A 15,132-nucleotide genomic window follows, 5' to 3' on the forward strand; every position below is an offset into this window, starting at 1 on the left:
TTTGGGTAACGAAAAGCTTTCTGTACTCCTCAACCCATCTTTAACAGACTACACAATTGTTTCCATGACATAATGAGCTTCAGTGACTGCTATCCTGGCCTGGATTCAAGCTGATTATCTGCATCTGTCTATTTCAGTTCACAGCTATAAAAGTTCAGTGTTTGTTATCAATTCTTTTCTGCAACTGCATGTTCAAGAGCACAGACTTGCATCCAGGTTTGCATATGAAAAATTCTGGACATCCAAGGGATACTGGCTTTGTTTTGGACTGGGGCTTGGCTTTTCCCCCTTTGCTTCAGCTGTTGCTGCACACACTAATGAGAAATTGAGTTGTTTGTGGAGTAAGAATTTTCCTGACTGCTTAACAAAATAAGTGCAGAACTTTCCTTAGGTTTCAGAAACTTTATTCAGCTTCCAAGCTCCCTCCCACTTGACTCTTATCACGTTATAGTAACATCTTTGTGGGTTCAGTACTTGCTGCCTGAGTGCCCTTGAAGCAAAATTCCAGAGCTTCACCAAAGCCACATACAATATACTCACCATAAATGTGTGATTGTGGATACTTAAAGTTATTGCAGTAAATCAGGGATAGTAAGAAGCAGGAGAAGGTCCTTTGCTGGAGATTGGTAGGGAAGTAGATGGCTAGGGTAGCCGGAGGGATAAAGCCTCTTGTTCAGTAAAAGAAAAAAAAATGTCAAATTTGTCGATTCTTTACAAATGACATGATGGTGCAATGCATTCTGGAGTTTATGAGATTTGTGACCAAATTAGACAAAGACTTTCAAAACGCAGTCAGCCTTCCTAGCAAGGGTTATAGGGTTGAAGCTCATGGAAGAAGCTGCAAGAAGGGAGAGGCAGTGGATACAAGAAGGCAGAACATCACTCAAAGTTCAGATAAGAGCCACCTTTAAAAAAAAAAAAAAATGCTTGCCAAGCAATTGTTTTTAAAATTCTCTTTTTAAAGTTCTGAATTTTTCAGATTGTTTGCTGAGAATATATTGCCTGGTACAGCTGAATGTGTTCTGTTAGAAACATGAAATATTTGCAATAAAAGTAACAGTTTTCAGCAATTTTCACACTTCATTTCTAGCCTGTAAATGAGCCTATCTTGCCAAAAACATTGTCTTTTTTTGTGAATGTTTTAAAAAGGGGCTTTGCTAATGGAAAAACAGCTCCTTTCCAGGAAAACTGAAGTTCATCTGAAGAGAAAGTACTGCTGAAATTAGAAAGGTTAGCATAGCACAAGAGCTTTAAATGGGAGAATCAGTAAGAGCCTCCTGTGATCTCTGCAGGCACAAAGTCCCAAACTTTCATTCTTCAGCTAATTAGCGCAAACTAGCAATTTTCCACTCTGAAAAGCCATCTTACCATCACTGCAAAACAATGTAACTTACAGAATTGCCGCAGCAGATTGGACCCAAGTCCACCTAGTCCTGCAGACAGTCTTGAAAAGTGTCTAGTATATTTATGGTGGGTATAGGGTGACTGTTCCTACCGCACATTGCCCAGCCTCCCCAGCCAGCGTTTGAGACATTTATGTCTCAGGCCTCCAAGCTGCACAGCTGGAGGTGTGGAGAAAGTCAGTACTCCTCCTGTTAGTATTAAGTCTGTGTATGATAATTTCACTGGATGTCCCAGTTGCTAATTTCATTAGATCCTTCTTTAGGCCTCTTCCCTACAGTAATAATTTCATCAGCCTCTGTCATTTCTTTCCCCTTCCTTCATCCTGCCACAATGCTCACTTCTGAAACTAAAGAATCACTTTTACTCATCTTTTCATATATGACCACTGTTTCATACCACTCTTCATTCTTGTTACCCTTCTCTGGTTTTGTTTCTTATTCGGCAATAGTTCTTCGAGATAGCAGTACAAGAACTGCCCAAAATTGTCAAATCTGGATACATAATAGATTTCTGTAGCATAACACTTGTTAGGTCATCTGGATGATGATCTGAGAGTAATTCCTAATTAAATTTTCAAGCAGTCATCAGAAATAAATGCACTGTTCAAACACCGTGCAGTGCTCCACCAGTGAGTGGCTGTTTGCCAAATGCTAGTACCAGTATTCATGCTCTGCCTAAGAAATAAAAAACAAATTACCAAGGCTGATAATGTGGAACAGTAAGGAATGCTTCCAGTGCTAAGTTGTACTAACCTTGACACTTTTTCACTGGATGTCTGCAGAGTTGTGTAACTACAAATTACAGCTGTCACAAGATCTCCAGGTGAGAATAGTTTTATCACATATCAGAAGATGACTTTGGAGGGGCTGAAATTCCAAACCTGATGCAGTAAGCAATTTATGGAAAATTCTTCAGCATAATTTTTACCAGTTGTAATTGTCAAGAGTTTATAGTAGATGCCTCTATATCACAAACAAGGTTTTGACTAGTATATTTATAATATCACACCTTCACTATTTTTAAAAATATAATCTTTCCAATAAAATGTGCTACAGGCAAGAGTTCATGGCCCTGACAATTTTCACCAAAGCCAAGAAAAGGCCAGTACGCATGAATACAATTTCAAGGGTAAGTTCACTGAAAAGAAAAACTAAAATTCTGTCAAATTTTTCTTGAATGAAATATGCAGAATTAACAGGGCTAACAGCGTGTATGCTGTTGCTTCTCTTCTTCTGTCTTGGAAATCAGTCAGTTCTGGTCTTTGGACTTAAGTAACGTAAATAAGGATGAATTTAAGTCAGAAGGAAATAAGGCTGATAGTCACAAAATATTCAACATATTTCTAGTGCATGCTTTATTTACATTATATGTCAAGCCAAATATCCAGTTCTAGAAGAGGCTGATCACAAGTAATTTTCAATCAGATCAGCAGTGACAGAGGAGCTACTGCTGAAATAAGTTCTAAAGCCTCTAATGAGTAATGAAGGAATTGTACAGCTGTGATGTGGTCTGGAGGTACCTTCCTCTTCTTCATATTCACCTGAGTCATGCATGTTAACTATGTTTTTCTGCTCAGTTTTAGTCTGTTTAAACTAATAGTGTGGGTAAAGTTACTTTTTTTTTTTTTAAGATAAATTTCATTTACATCAGTGGAGATAGAGATATCAGCATTTCCACAGTAAGTGAACATCTCTGAAGACTATGAAATGACTGGCCGTGGTAGGCACCCTTATGGATTTTTTTCTAAACTAGGCCAGGCTTTCACACTTAGGCAGCAGAATGCTGTGAAGATGAAGCAGAAAAGGCAAGGAGAAGATAGCATTATCTTTGACATGATCAGTTAAACAAGAAATATCACCTGCCTGCATTTTCTTTTATCCCCCCGACACATATATCCCCCACCCCAACACAGTAACCGTGACATCCTGTAACTTGAAACCAATACTTTAAAGCAGTTTAGAGTCGTGTAAATTACAGAGTCTGCTACACAAATAATTTGCACTGAAATGTTTATCAGCTCTTTGACATAGCTGCTTCCATTTATAGCTTATAAACTGTTTTTTACTGGTTTCTTCACATCTGATAACATGGCTTCAGAACAGGTGGTGAAAATGTTAGGCAATTATGAGAACCTCTGTTTGCATGTGTGTGGTCTTTTGGTTTGCAAAGACTGACCACATACGAAGGCATTGTAAAAGTCTCAAATTTAGATTATCAGCCTCTGTTGTTGAGTACTGCCCTAGCTGCTGCTGGAGTCTTTCTGGGCCCTAAGCAGCATTGTTGAAGGGTTACAAGTTCAAAATTACCAAAACCTACATTTAAGGACAAAATTTACTCAAAGTAAATCACAAAATATTTTAAAATCTTATATGCGTAAGTAACATGGCACTGAGTAACTGTCCAGTATTCCAGTGTAAGGTTGGTTGCTTAGTACGGATCAGGAAGTGGTATGTTGGCCAAAGCAGGAGTGGGTTTTTTTTTCCCATATACCATTGAACCTTTAGAGATTTTGCAACAGACCTTGCTGGAATATCTTGTTGTCCAAAGATAAATTAGGATCAGACTAATCTTATATTCCGTTAGGTTGGGAGAGGAAGGGTTGTTTAGTTTTCTTTGCAGTTTTATCATTAAAATACCCTTCAGGAGATACCTTGCAAATACTTATTCAATTAGAAATATCCATCTTTAGAGGCAGAATACTGTCTCACCAGTGGGTATAGTCTAACTCAGAGCATTTTCCACTACTGTCCAGCTTTTGGATGTGACAGGTGCTTTTGGATGTGCTGTTATACAGAAACAAAAATAACTTCAAGTATTTGCCCTACAGGCACAATAAGCATGCACATCTTGGATTCCAGCAGCCATTAAAATAACCTTTATGGAATTGAAAGGAACAAAGAAGTAATAGAGAAGATATTGCACAGGTCGTGTGGTCTTGCTTTACTCCTTCCATCACTCTATTCCCTCCCAGTGCATCTATATCTATCCAGGTCCCCTTCCCATTTAGTGTGCAGTGGTAACCTCCAGAAAAAGAACATGTGCTCTTGTCTAGGGTTTTAAATACAATGGGCTCTTTTACATCTACAGTGCATGGACTTTCAAGAGAAATTCAGTGACAGGTCTAGGCAGTTTATTTCATCAAAATGTTCCCAGTAGATTTTTCCAGTATTATTGAGTTGGGAAAACAGTAGCAGGTCCATACACAAAAAGTGCATGAACCATAATCACTTTGAAAGTGTGTATCAGAAAGATTAACTGCATGGCCTTCGCAGAATTCCTTTAGGACCCAGTGGTGTACAATATACCTGGAGCTCATTGTACTCAAGTCCCTAAGGTTTGATTTTGGTTTTTTGGATTTTCCTTACTTGCAATTTTGGTTGCAAGTAGTCCTGAAAGTTAGTCAGTGTATGACAATAAACTTCATAATTGTAGTACTTAAATAATTTGTTTATCAATGTCAGGAAATGACTGAAAATAGAGGGTTATAATGGAAAGTGTTAGGCTGCTTGTACTGCTTGTGCTATCATCACAGCAGTGATTACGTGTTCTTAAAGAATCAAATTCATTAATACAATTTAAGATAACTAATACTAAGTAACTGAAGATAATAGACTACAGTGGCTTTACAATTACGATTGTAGTTGTGGAGTATCTCCCATGAGAGTTCATGTGGAGAACATGACCGTCTCCAGGAAAGTAGCGGAAATAAGTACAGAGGCAAGCACGGCCTAACCCCTGCTGCTGGGGATCACGTGTTCTGAGGGCTCCAGTCACTTGAAGAACACAAGAAAGTGAAAACAAATTTTCAAAAGCTTGATGTTAAATGTGTGCATCTACCTAAGGGTTCCTGTGCAGTGGGATGGGAGGTGACAAGACAGGGAAAGACTGTGCCACCGATCTTCCCCATAACTTTCCTTATGGTAAATTGTATTTGATATGTAACAGGTTGTAGGGTTACAGCTGAGGGCATTATAGGCTTAACTTTCCTAAAGAGAGGCTTCTTTGGGGGAGAAAACAAAACAAAAATGAACAAACAAAATAAACCCCAACAACAAATAAACCCTCGCTGCAGTAAAGAAACTGAGCTCTGTTTTCCTTCTCCACATATAGGACCTCACTCATGGGAAAAATAGTAGGATGTTTGATCTATAGCCATAGTGTATAGCCAGGTTTGCCCCTAAAAGCTGCATTGGCACAGGTTGCCCTCTGTAGAAAATGGTGGCATGGAACTGGTTTCAATGGAGATCCCAGCTTGCATCAGAAGATCTGTATAAAAATGTTGTATGTTATTCAGAAAATCACAGTCATCTGTAGGAGGGAGGAGGTGGTTCTTGGGGTCTGTGAGGTTGTTTTTTTTTTCTTTTTCTTTTTGAGCCAGTTCTATCATCTACTTCAGCTCTTCAGCTTGGGAAACGAAGCCAGCCATAGTTTACATAACTGTATAAACAATGCCAGCTGTAGAAGTATTCATACAACATTGACAGCAATGGATAAAAATACATAAAAACTCAATTGCTCAAACATTGCCTTTTAAGTACAGTAAATCAATGAGCATAAGTTCTCTGAAACACCAACGGAGTTGAAATACAAATGTTTATAAAATATGGGGCTTCCAAGCAGATGGGCTAAGGGTTGCTTGGCAATTTGCATGTAAAAGCAAAAATTCCCCAAATGGCCACTGTTCTGGATACATTTACTGCAAACCAGCGATATCATGATCCTAGTCTGTAGAAATGCTAACCTATCACAACTTCACATGAGGTTAGTGGGAATTGCAAGGCTTTGCCATTTTTTAAAATCAAGATCAGGTGCCACACATTAGTTGCCCAGAAATATATAACTTCTTAATTCCTTTTCCTTTTGCCTTTTTGTTGTAGAATTGTCATTGATAATCAAGTTTGTTAAACTTCGTTTTCTGTTCTATTAACATCAAGGGAAATAAGAGAGCATTCCCTCTGAAATTTGAACTGCTTGAATATTGACAGCAAGCAATTACTGGAGAACATTTGCAGTTGTTGGGCATTCTTCTGTAGTTTCAAATTGTGTGCTATTATGAAAAATTAGACTTATGAAGTGCTTTTTCATTGTAAGGTCTCTATTTCCTCCACTCACAAGTCCCCTGTTCTGTAAGGACTGTAGGGCATTGTAATGCAGGTTACTTCAGGAAATCAAAGGTGGGACCATAGGTCCAGCTAGCTGGCACTTTTTTTCTGCTCTGCTGCTCCTTTACATCCCAGGAACTGAGTTTGCTAGTGTGGCCATGATATTTATACAACTGTCCACTAAAATATTGTAGAGACAATCAGCATGGTGAAAATAGGAATTAGCCAACAAACGACATTTCATGGGTTTACATGTGATCAGCCTCAAAATACAGAGTTTGCTTTTGTATAGGAGCCTGGGACTCTGACAGACTCATAAGAGCAAGTATTTACAAGAGGAAAGGCAAACACAATGGATCGAGCTGCAACTCCTACTACTCCCCCACTTCATTAAAGAACAAAATACAACAACTGAATTTAACTTGGAAGTAGATATACATTAAAATAAATATCTCATGCCCAATTTTGCAACTCATTTCTTTAGCCTTACCAGGGTCTTCTATTCCTAACATATGGCTCTAATAGATAAAATTAAACTAAATTCTTACAGATCTTTAAATCTTTATTTCAATGTTTTCTTGAAAAAGCAGAGAAAATGGTAAGTGGCTAGCAACACTCAAAGATCTACTTTTCAACTAAGTGCCTATCATCGGATAGTTTGTGATACAGGTTAAATACTTGCCTCCTAATTTGCCATCTATTTACATAAGACTGCTTTTCTCAAATAATTACCCCTTGCTGATATCACTGATAGTTACAAATGGGATGCAGTCATGGAATGCAGTGTGTCTCAGTGCGGGGTGGCAGTTCAAGATTTGCTTTCAATAGTTTTATGAAATAATGCCTATATTATGTTAGTGCTCTTCCCCATTCTGTGCCTTATCTCAGCCATGCATTCTTGGCCATCTAAATACTCAAAAGAAATGTGAGTGGAGCAGATTTTATTTCCAATGAATGACATTTTTATTTATATAAATTTGCAGGGGGTTTCTGTTTAGCTTGCTAATGGGTGGAATTATGGTGTACTTTGTCAATGCTTGGTCATGCCAAAAGATTACACATACAGATGGAAGGAGTGGCTCTTTCTGTTTTCTGCTACCAATCCAATATCCTTCATAAGTGTATAAAATTCTGTTTGTGACATTTTTCTGTTTTTTTCACTTAGGACTGTTTATGAAACATGTAGTTCACAACTTTATTGAAACAGCAGAAGTGTTGAGAGTTTTGAACACAGAGACTCCACAGGAGGCTGTTCATTTCATGATGCACAGGAACGTGTCATCCTCATCTTGCCCATGGTCTGTTTTATAGTTCAGTGAACTGAAAGATTTCAAGGTAAGAAAGGACTATTTTGCTCACTTAAAAACTTAGTCTTACCCTGCAGCTATTACAGACCACAGCACTTCTTTTCACATTTTATCAAGGCTCAGATCCACAACTTCATTTTTGCATAATGGGAGCGAAGCAACCTGAAAAGCTTGTGGGAAACCTGTACATTTTATTGAAAAATGGTTTTGCCTAAAACATGAGGTGCTATGAACAGTAGATTTGATCTGCTAAATTGAATTTGGATTTCAAAAACAGGACACCATGCAAAGACCAAAATGGTTTCCATTAGGGAATAATAATAAGATGTAAATGTATCTACAGTTCAATTCTGATTTCATGGAGAGTGACTGGAAGTTTTTATCAGTGACCATACAAGCAGAGAAATTCCATCTAACCTCAGAGAAGCTGCAGAAAGGCCCCAAGTAGCAACCTCACGAAGTTTTAACAGAGTAGCTATCAGATGTCTGGGAAAATAATTCCTCAGTTTTTAAATTATCTACACAAAAAAAAGATGGATTGAAGTGTTTTGGCTGGACAGTATGACTTACTTTTTGTTTGCTCTGGAGACAAGCAAGATTTCATCATATAAGATACTCAGTTTCTCACACTCTCGGGATCAAGTTTATTTGAAAAGTTAAAATGGAAAAAAAATTAAGAACAGTTCCTTACTGAAGTTTGTATTAACAACAACAACAAAAAAAACCCTTATATTTTCTTCATTTTTGGGAGGGTTTTTTTCCCTCAGTTTTTATCTTTTGGGACTCAAAAGTTTACAGGAAACAGAATGCTAAGTCAGCAATGCACACTGAGCAAGTCTCATAAACCATAGCTCAGCACGGGATATCAGAGCTGTACAAGAAGCGGTGTTCTCCCTTTTACAAAATCTAAAAAAAGAAAAATTCTCGTCTCACAGTTAGACAAATATTATGCACTTTTTCCCAGGAACTTCAGGTATTTTCCATGAAAACAGAATTTAAAAAAAAACCCAGAGTTTTTTACAACGAACGGTTGCTTAGCCCAGGAGACTCAGATGAATCCAAGCTTCAAGTCCTCCATCTGAACCTGGCAGAACAGGCTGATTCCCCACACTGTAGGTCAAGTTTCCCAAGCATTTTTATCCAGCAATGCATTTCTGTGTGACTTGAAATTCCTTTTTTTTGTCAAAACTGGCATACATTTGAAAGTTTCATGCTCTGTAATTTTTTTAAGACAAAGCAGCTCACCTTTCAATCTACTGATTGATGTCTGTTAAGTCTTAATATTGCAAATGTCCTTTCATTAGCTATCCTGTTCACATTAAAGGATTCAGTAGATTAGTTACAAAACCTGTACCCCAGTGCTTCAGTTATTTCAACTGGCTTTCAGTCAAAAGGAAACCTAGTTTTAGCTAGTATTAAAATTGGTATATCTTATTTAGCTTGAGGCTGTATGTGAACATGTCCTTTTATACTAAGCAGAAATGTGGTGTTTCACCAATCTTCTATTTTATCCTGAAATCTAAACTTAATTTTAATGCACTTTCTTTTCAGAACTGTGCAAGTACTATAGAGTCATTAGGTATTTGAATTAAGGGGGTATATGGAAAGACCTTATCATTCAATTCATTAACTTCAGGAGAGGGAGGCTGTATCTTCTGTTTATATTCAAGGAAATGAATGTCAAAGATTGCCATGTGTGTGGTGTAAATAAGAAGGGCCACCAGTGGAGATCTTCCTTTTTTGTGATGAGAACATAAAAGTCAGTTGCTTCTGTTCCAGAGGTGATATTTTACTTAGACGTCTGCTCTGTTTGCAAAAAGGAGGCAGAACGTCTTTTGTTATTGATTTGGAGACTGAGAGGGTTTGGACATCAATTAAGGTTAAGCCTTTTGAAAGTCCTCCTGTAAACCTTCATGTTTTAATGATAGACTGAACAGTTCTTTGTAAAAATACAATTTAGTTGAGGGACAGAGGGAATAAAGCAAATAGAGAGTGGAGGTTATCATGAGAATAATTACACTACATCCCAGGAACATTTTGCTGCTTGTCATTAATTTGCCTAGACTGTAATTCCACTTTGAAAACCTTGCCATGGGGAATTATATCATGCTATTATAAAGTCTTAATCATAGAAGAATGCAATTTTTGTGTACATTTACTGGGGGGGGGGGGGGGCGGGGGGGGGGGAAGATGAATCTAGCCATTTAGAGTGGCCAAAGGTGACAGGTTTTTTAAAGGAATTAATTTAAGGAAATTTTGCGTGTTCCATTCTTCTTGACATGTTCAAGACATCCTTATTCTTTGCAATAACTTTTTGATGAATAAAAGCGAGGCCAGGGATGAGTATTAGGATTTTTATTATAATTTCATGGCTCAAATAGCTTTGAAAATTAAGCAAAAAGAATTATATTCCATTATTATATATTTATCCTACACCACCATTATTCAAATAATCTATAGAAAAAAGAATCATTCTGTAGAATATGTTTTAATCTCTGAACTCATGTTTATTGACTAAATTGTCATTATTTACAAGGAAGTGACAGGTGCTGTGTTTTTTCTGAACATGGACTTTTCTCTAAAGTCCAAGAATAAGCAGTCATCCAAGACATGTGAGCAATAGTTAATAAGAATAATTGAATTTCCACTCTTTACTGCATTAGTCATCATAAGAACAAAATCACCAGTTCAGTTTTTTTTTTTCTATGCTGTGAGAACACTTTCTGCAGCCATACATAACTCCACTATCAGTGTAAGGACTACAAGTAACTTTAATAGCAGTTGTGTAACCAGTATGTTCTCCGTGTCCCTGTAACTAACTCCATAACTAATGTTGAGATCAGCCTGGCTCTTTCATTACTTGAATTTCTTGAGCCTTTGAGCAATGAGTGTAAGATACTATGAAAATAAACATTTTTATTCTAATATCATAATTGCAGTTGATAAGATGCAACATAATCTAGGCTCAAACTCTTTAAAATTTCCTTCTTTGTGCTTGGTGCAATTCTTTATGTTGTTACAAAATACAAAGAATTGCACTATAGAGAATATTGATAGATGAAACTATCTGAAACAGATTATTTAATTCCCAGATATTTTATTCTGCTCCTATTTCCTAATGTAAATTGTTGAGTTGAGTCAGGAAACACAAAATACAGAGGGAAGTCCCTTTAAAAAATACACGGTAAAACATTTGACATTGCAAAAGGGGAATGTGCTAGAATAAAGAAATAAAATAGGGGCCCTGGGACAATGACTGCTGATGTGTTGGTGACTGCTTCCATTTTCTAGTTTTGTGTATATAAGGATATGGTGTTGCCCACTTGGTGTTTTTGATGCAACTCAGCAGAAAGATTAAATCTGTATTGTTTTATTCTGTGATGAACCTATAGCAATGTAATTGTTACAGGTAGCTAGTAATATGTTCGGCTAAACTACTTGGCCTAAACAAAGATGGCTACATCAATAGATGGCCTGCTGCAGTAAACTCACAACTATGTGTTTTTAAACAGATGATTTGTTTGACATCTTTAAAAGTGACAAGTTACCTAACAAAAACAAGAAAGCTCATACTTAAAAAGCATATAGAAAACGCTTGCATCTTCTTTTAGAGGTGTTTTGTAAATGTTCTTCAAAAAAGATAGCAGCAGAAAAATATTTTAACTTTGTTTTCTTTACAGGAGAAAATTTTGTTTTCTGTGTGGACTAGAGTGATCTTACTACTAGCCATGCACAAATCACAAATTAAATCCTCCTCTTCGCTATTACTATGAACCAGATCTTTCCTTCTGGTGCAAGTCATGTTCTCAATTCAGAAAGAAAATAATACTTTACATCAATATGCATCTGACACTAAAGTTTTGGGAAGATCCTAGAGTTATACTTAGGTGCTTTATCTTGGCAAGAGGATTCCAGAGACTAAAGTGATTGGTAACCAAAATGGTTATAAATTATTCCCACTATAATACCAAATAAATACCACTGATTTTGCTGTTCACTGTCTTGTATGGGCTTTTTATAAACTTGAAAAGTAATTTCCTAGAGCAGTGAATGCAGCGTTGTACACTGACACATTTCAAGTATTTCATTGTTGTGAAAGCCACTTAATTTTATAATAAATTTCAACAATTGAGAAAAACATCCTGCCTTTCTGCATATATGATTGCAAGATATGCAAAACAAGAAATAAATATCATGTGGATTAAATTTATTTTCTTCTGTTCATAAAACTACCATACAGGCTTCCCCTTAGAAAATTTTCCTTTTATCAAAAAAACAAAGCCACCTAAATTTTCTCTGCAAAATGGCAAGCAAACAGAAGCATTTGCATTGCATATAAAATAGATGGTAGATGTAAACAGATTTTCCGAATTCCCAATGATTTTACCACTGATTAAACTGGTACTGTCTCTACAGTGCTGGACATCAGGGAGGATAAGTAACCCTTTGCCTTATGCAACAACAACATGTTACCTGAGGTCTAACTACAGAGTGCGTTGTTATTATTAGTGATAGTACCACTGGCAGAATATTCTGCTGTGAAGCTGTCAAGTTGTTTTGCAATGTTGGAAGTCAGGATAAACATTTTAATTTGTAATTAGTTTAACATGGAAATAACTGAGAAAGAATTAGCAAAGAATGCTTTAATACACCAGTCATTCTGCATATTTTCCTATTTTCTCCTTTTCCACTCATCAGTGCAGTTGAAAATGCTTAAGTTAGTCTGAGTTTGGCTTTTAAATGCCAAGTTAGTTTCCTAGCAGATTGTGCGATGTATGGACAGATCATGAGCTGGTTTCGTAAAACTTTAACATTGGGTCTTTTCTTTGTGACCCAAACCAAAAGATATTAAATGTTGTGATTCTATTTCCAGCTTTTTAAAGTGGGTTGGGGGACTCCTCCTTTGGAGTAATTTCTGTTTACTGTCTGTCATTTCTGCAGTGCAGATACTGCTGAGGATTATGTTCAACTGACATTCAGGTTCAAAGTCCACATTGTGGTTGCTTGAAACTCTCCTTCCTTCAAGGATTACTTTTATTTAATTGCTAAAAGCCCGCAAATTAACCATTTCAAAGAAAGACATCTTTCTAATATGGTATAGCAAATTCACTCATAAAAATGGAATAAAAACAGCCTTGTGTGTCCAGAAGAACCTGAGAACAGTTCAGGATGAAAGTAACTTACAGGCTTCGTGCTGCAGTATTTTGCTTTCTTCATTCAGAGGAAAGGAAAAAGGTAGTGTGGAGAAGAATTACACTGAGTTACTGTGTCTCTGCAGTCTTCCAAAGTGCAGGACAAGGCCATTACCTAGAAAGGCCCAGTAATGTCTAGAAATAAACCATGACAGATCCTAGACACACCTCATATAATATAACTATTTTATGTCTTACTTATGAGCAGGCTGTGTCATAGTCAATCATCTAGAGAAAATTAAATTGTTCGTACTTGGAGGAAAAAAGCATTAGAGACCATCTTGCAGGCTCAGCTGTGTCTGCAGAGAAGGCAAAGTCCCGCTGTCTGATAATTTTGAGTCCAGACAATGCACTGCTGTTTTACCAGCAAGTAAAGATTGGTTCACTATGAGCACAAGGACCAGCATGCTATCGGCCAGGAAATCACCAACTGTTTGTGTGCTGAAAAGGTTTTGGGATGTTTTCAAAAAGCTGTGAGACCTGTCTTTCCTCTCCAGCCTCAGGGAGTCCTCCACTCCACTTGCTGTGCAGAAGTCTTCTGTGGAATAAGATCAGAGAGTTACGTGCTTACGTGCACAGGCTAAAATAGATGTAACTGTCACTGTGTTTACACAGGGAAAAGCTCGTATATGAATTCCCTCAAAAATCAGTTACAAATCACCATTACCCCTCATCAGGCAGCACTCCTCACTCTTTTGAAACTTGTGAGACAGACAATCACTTTTTGTAGTTCTCAGTATGATGAAATTCTGTTTAGCGAGACAGAGCACTTTAAGCAAGCGCTCACGTTCACAAATCATCTATGAAATATAATGAAGAAGTAGAGAAAATTGAAAGCAGATGATGAAAGTTAGAAGTTGCCATCTATTGTCATTGTGAGTGTACCTTGATCTAAAATACTGATGTCTAAGATGTCTCTTTCATGTCTAACACAGACACTAAGTATTCTCTGAACTGAAAACTGAGGGTTCAGAGCAAAAATGTAGAACAGCTCTCACTGAGCAGGGATGCCTGCGTCTAAGATAATTCACGAGGACTTCTGTGTGCTGTGTCAGAGGCAGGAGACAAAATTAATGTTGTTTCTATTGAAATAATTGTGAACAAAAAATGTGTATCATTAGAATTGGTCTTAAATGCAACAATTCTAGCTTGAGTCTGCATTATTTCTGCAAGGCACTGCAGTTGGAGCCTTGCCACTGGGAAGTCTCCCAGCAGTTCATATGGCTACTGTTTTACTTTGCTTGGCTCAAAAGAAAGGAAAAAAAAAGCTGTGTGGAAAAATCATGGGTCGTAGCAGGAATTACAAAGCCTCTGCAAACCCATGAAATGCAGGGCCAGGCAAGTACCTGGAAAGGCTGGGACACATCTGGCAATACGGCATGGCAGTTACTGGACATGTCCTGCGCAGGAAAGCTATGTAGTAGCTGACGGTCAATGTGAGAGGATAGGACACATAGTTACATGTCCACGGTGGTGGTACAAGAGCCTCTGCTGGTGGCTTCCAGCTGCAATGTCACATAGAAGTCAAAAGAAAGAGGAGACAGCGCGAACTGTATTGGAAGCAGTGGTATCACTGTGTGTGTAGCAGTACACAACATACTGCAGAGGTACCACCACAGACAGAGTTGTAATGAGGTATCAGAGATGTCAGAGGTAATCTAGCTCCAGTTAGCATTGCCCATGTCATCTGTTTCTCAAGACTTTGTTAATAACTTTTCTTAATACTGTAAGGACCCACACTGTTAAGACAGTACCTGTGGACAAGGCTTAGGCTGTTGTCTGTCTTGGAGAATTTAATCTTAGCAGAGTACCTCATTCTGTTTTTCTCTGGTTAGAATGCTCCTGTCTTTCAAGAAAATATAATAATTTTAGCACAGAGATGTTTTTCTTCCCCAAAAGCAGAAAAGGTTTTCTGTCAGCTCATTTTGTTCCTAGTCTGCTCTGAAACCTAGGTAATGTAACCGTCCTTGTCATTGCTTCCAAATGAATTTGTACAAAAGAGAGAGTTTACAATGGAGTAGAAGCTGTGGGGTCACTGGTATTACCTGCAAGCTTTTCCAGGCACTCCAGATCTATGGGGTAACATGGATTCCCCTGAAAGGGAGAAAACACTCCTGCAAAATTATG

At 37.6% G+C, this 15,132-nt stretch overlaps 1 long non-coding RNA gene across 2 annotated transcripts in view; it reads left to right on the plus strand.

Annotated features, from left to right (window-relative positions):
• Nucleotides 1–15,132, plus strand: part of LOC142050760 (uncharacterized) — a 96,036-nt gene that overhangs the window by 49,632 nt on the left and 31,272 nt on the right. For both annotated transcript variants that reach the window (XR_012658125.1, XR_012658124.1), the window contains one exon: nucleotides 7,672–7,841. This is a non-coding gene — a long non-coding RNA (uncharacterized LOC142050760). The remainder of the gene's footprint in view (nucleotides 1–7,671; nucleotides 7,842–15,132) is intronic.

Source organism: Phalacrocorax aristotelis, chromosome Z (genome assembly GCF_949628215.1).
Source record: "Phalacrocorax aristotelis chromosome Z, bGulAri2.1, whole genome shotgun sequence".
NCBI classification, from domain to species: Eukaryota; Metazoa; Chordata; class Aves; order Suliformes; family Phalacrocoracidae; genus Phalacrocorax; species Phalacrocorax aristotelis.